The sequence below is a fragment of the Vigna unguiculata genome, chromosome 9, assembly GCF_004118075.2.
Source record: "Vigna unguiculata cultivar IT97K-499-35 chromosome 9, ASM411807v1, whole genome shotgun sequence".
NCBI classification, from domain to species: Eukaryota; Viridiplantae; Streptophyta; class Magnoliopsida; order Fabales; family Fabaceae; genus Vigna; species Vigna unguiculata.
The window spans coordinates 16,351,881-16,356,546 of NC_040287.1; the positions used below are offsets into that span (position 1 = coordinate 16,351,881).

General features: G+C 36.2%; 1 long non-coding RNA gene across 1 annotated transcript; it reads right to left on the minus strand.

Annotated features, from left to right (window-relative positions):
• Positions 1 to 2,654: 2,654 nt before the first annotated feature.
• Positions 2,655 to 4,413, minus strand: LOC114162104. The gene is made up of 3 exons (XR_003599140.1): positions 4,207 to 4,413; positions 4,029 to 4,099; positions 2,655 to 2,944 (listed from the first exon to the last, which is right to left on the minus strand). It is a non-coding gene; the product is annotated as an uncharacterized LOC114162104 (long non-coding RNA).
• Between the last annotated feature and the right edge of the window lie 253 nt (positions 4,414 to 4,666).

Consider the following 4,666-nt stretch of genomic DNA (forward strand, 5'->3'; position numbering starts at 1 on the left):
GTTTGTGGTTCTCTCATTTGATCCTGCTTGGTTTGAATCATGGATTCGTGGCTGAAACGTTTTCTTGCGCATATCTTAATCTGTATAAATTGACGTTTTGGCTCTTGGTTCATATTGGGTGTACCCTGATTTTTATAACTTAATAGCGTGTTTCCGTTGAAACGAACAAAACTTTTTTGGAATGTATAGAGATACTTTGAATCAGTTCACGTATGTGAAGGTCTCCTACTCCATGTTGAAGAAGACGAGAAGAGAAGAAAGGGTTTAAATACGTGAAGAAATGCATAACAAGAACAAAGAAAAAAGGAAGTTACCATGATTTTGGATTTTATGTAGTAATTGCACACTTAAGTAAATTCAGTTATGATGTAGTTTTAATTAAAAGTTGATGCTGATTCATCTAATTTACGATGAATCGTAAGGTGCTTTTGTATTATACACAACAAACTTGATTTGCTGTTTCTATCGTTGGTAGGTTATCATGGTTTATGAATATGGAAAGACGTTATTACTCTTTTTATAAAATTTTACGTACCTAATCAAAGTCGAAGTTCAATAGTTTAATGCTCACATATTTTGTATAGAATCTGTTTTTGGTTTTTGTTCAAGAAGAACCCTCGTTATTAACACCAACAAGAAAAGTGGGAGGGCCTAAATAATAACCTTATTTTCACCCTATACAGTATGCAGTTATTATATTATAGGTTTCTGAAGGTATTTCTGAATCTTAAAAATATTTTCTGAAAAATTCAATTCAAAAAGTTTAAAACAAATAATCCAGAATATAAAAATATTATTCAGATTAAGTATTCTGAAAGAAATTTTTGAATTCAGAAATATCTTTCAAAATACTAAAATATGTAAAAGATATATTTCGGTATATTTTGAAAAATGTTTTTGGAAATATTCAATCCAAAATATATTTAAAAATTATTTTTGGAATTGGTGGAATCCGAAACTTTCTTTGATGTGATTTTTAATTTCTTGTTCTTCCTGGAATATGGGCGATGCTTCTTTTTGTGGATATGGAGACATGAATTCATGCACTATTTGCATAACATCATAGATTAGAAGAAAAGAAGAAAAATGTGTATAACAGGTGCTCAAATCTGTGCGTGGAAAAGTGAAGAAAAAGTTTGTGCGGTGCAGAAGTGTGGTGGTGAGTTGGTAGAAAACATGGTGAGAGATAGAAAGAGAATGAAGTGTTGGTATGATGGAGGTGCAACTTAGTTAGTGGAAAAAAAGGATGCAAAGGAGGTAGGTGCAGGGATGCTATAGTGGATATTTGACCCCCATTTTTCGATTCTGGTTCTCTCATTTCATCCTCCTCCTTGGTTTCGATCGTGGATTCGTGGCTGAAACATTTTTTTGCTCATATTTTAATATGTATAAATCCACGTTTTGGCTCTTACTTCATTCACATTGGGTCTACCCTGATTTTCAAGACTTAATATCGTGTTTGGTTACCAGTTGAAACCAACAAAACTTTTTTGGAATGTAGAGAGATACTTTGAATCAGGTCACATATTTGAAAGTCTCCCACTCACCATGTTCAAGAACACAAGAGACAGAACGGAGAAGAGAAAAAAAAATGGTTTAAATCCGTAAGCAAATAGATAATAAGAACAACAAAAGCAAAAAGAAAAAGTGACCATGATGTTATATAGTAATTGTCATTTACAGAAATTCCGTTATAATGTTGTAGCTTCAATTACAAGTTGACGTTGATTAACCTAACTTACGATGAATCGGAAGGTGCTTTTCTATTTTACACAACAAACTTAATTTGCCCTTTCTATTGCTGCTTGGTTATCATGGTTATCATGGCTTATGAATATGGAAAAGACATGTATTACTTTTATTATTAATAAAGTATTTTTTTAAAATTTCGTACTTAATCAAAGTCGAAGCTCACGTTTTATGGATAGAATCTTAATGTGTTTTTTTTTTTTTTCATATAATCCAAGTGGGGAAAATAAGGTTATTATTTGGGCCCTCCCACCTTTTTTGTTGGTGTTAATAATGAGCATAAATACAAGTCAGGGCTAACGCTGGTAACATCAACTTACTCCAAATTCTCCATATATTCTTTGAGCTCGAAATTTCTTGCAGATTTTGTCATTTTGTCCAAAATACATTCAACTTTTTTTTAATAAGTTAATTAAAAATTAACTGTATAAATTGATTTTAGTTTATAAGAGAAATTTATTGGGATTAGTAACATTTTTATTCTCATTCTTGATTAAAAGAGAGATCAAACTGAAAAAAAAAATGATTAAAATAGCAATCAAGTTTTACTTTTTTTATAAGTATTTATATAGAAACTTGACTTATTGTCTTAATTGTTTCTGGTCAATTTTGTAGGCTGTTAATGAAAAGTTAAGGGTCTGATGACCACTGTTCAATCCATAACTGGAGTTGTTACTCGCTGATATCTGTCTAATCATACTACTTGTTTGTTAAAGTTCTCATTGGATAAACTTGCTATTGTAATAAATTAAATTAAATTTATATATTTAACTTTTTATAAAAGTGTTTTCATCCAATTTATCCAAAAGATTAGATGAAAAAGTAATTTTGGTTTATGGGAAAAGTTCAATATATATTTTATTCTGTTCTCCACTCTTTTTTTAAGTGTTCATTGTAACGTCCCAATTAAATAGTTAAAGCCCATTAACTAAAACGCCATATACATAATATTCAGAGGGTACGGAGATTTGGAATATGAAGTACTCCGTACCCCCAACATATCCATAAAACGTAAAAGAGGCCTCACACGGCCTAAAACAAAAAGCACTAGAGAACTAATAGCACGAGTCTTGTACAAATAAGAAAACATAGCAAAAATACAATCTTCAGCGGTGGGCCCCATAATGGGCCCAATACCCATCCAGTCCATCAAGCGGTACCATCCCTCTCATCATTACCACTGCCAGATGTTCTCCTATTTGCTCACATCAACAGGATTGATGATCATCGTAATAAGAGAAGAGCCACATACAAGACAATCCAAACAAGCAAATAGGGTAAGGTAGTGCAAAGAAACCTTATATCACAATAGTCAACATGCAAATCTTAGAGTCAAACATGGATAGCAGACATTCACACGTGGATTACCAAAATCATTTAAAAACCCCCAAGACCTGACCATTCGGATACGCATAATGAGGCACCATCACGTGGTCTTCGTGGAATTACGCCCTGGCCTTGAGGCACCACTACGACACGCGCGTGGAATTACGTCCTTATATTGAGGCACCACCAGGGACTCCTCTTACGAGGGTCCATGGGATTACGTCCATTTGAGGAGGCGCCACCAAGATTCTCTCACTACGAGAGTCATGGAATTACGCCCTACCCACACTTTATTCATGCTCCATCCACCAAAACAAGAATTTCCCTTAGCAGTAATATCATGTATAAACAACAAATCATACAACTCATGCTTCCCGATTCATACCCAACAAAGTAACATACTATTTCCATTTCAAACTCACACATTATCATGGCATCATCACGCAACCTCTCAAGTACAACAATTAGATCAAACAAGCAAACCACCCAACAGTAACCATTCAACAAAGCACCCAAACCTGCTCGCGATCTCGCTCAAGATAACAGATCTCACCCAAGCGAGAAGGACCCTCTCGCTCAGGCGAAACCCTTCTCGCCTAGGCGAGAGCGCGATAAGGAAAACAGTGGGTTTTGCGATGTCTCGCCTAGGCGAGTCCCATCTCGCCTAAGTGAGACTGCACCTCGCTCAAAAAGGAACCAGGTCGCCTGAGCGACCGTTCGCACAGAATTTTTTGGGTGAACCTCTGTTAGTCTCGCCTAGGCGAGGCATGCTCGCTTGGGCGAGAAAACCAGTGCCCGCCACTACTCATACACACAACAGACATGCAAACATCAAACCCAAAGGCCACAACGACATTTTCATCAAATCACAGAAGCATACCATCCACAGAATCATACAAATGTATTAGGGAAAATTAAAAATGACTAGACACACGGACCCTAGCTTTCCTTACCTGGAAATAGCTAGATGAAGGGTTCGACTCCAACAGCGGGGATGCGACAGCTCCCAGGACAGACGAATAAGCTGGAACGGAATAGCGGAGTGAGCTTTTAGAGTGGTCCACCACGAAACTCCAACTAGAAACCCTAGCTTACGAATGGAAAAGGAATGAAGAAGTGTAGGATACTTACACGAATCAAAGAGACGAGGCTGGGCTCACAGGATCGGGATCGGGGTTAAACCCTAGCAGAGCTTTTGGTTGCGAAAGGAGGGTTTGACGGCTGTGTAAAATCTGAAGAGTAGGGGAAAGAAGTGTGAGGACAGACTTAGGATCTCTTTTTTCCTTATTGGATCAGCCCTTAGGCCCAACCGTTTGGGGCAGTCCTTAAATTAAAGATAAAAAATAAAGTGGGTCTTACATTAATGTATATGTTCATCTACATAAGTCTAAATCAAGTTCCTCTTTCTGTTTGTATATAAGATTGGCCTAGCAAAAGAGAATGGAGATGAGGAAGAGCATGCTTCAGAATTACTGTAACTAAATATATTTTCATTGTTTTTCTTCCGTTGCCGTGAAAGTGTTTTTATACATTTTCTTACCCTTTATTCATGGGTTACATTACAACCTGTCAGTTTTACGTTAAAACCCTA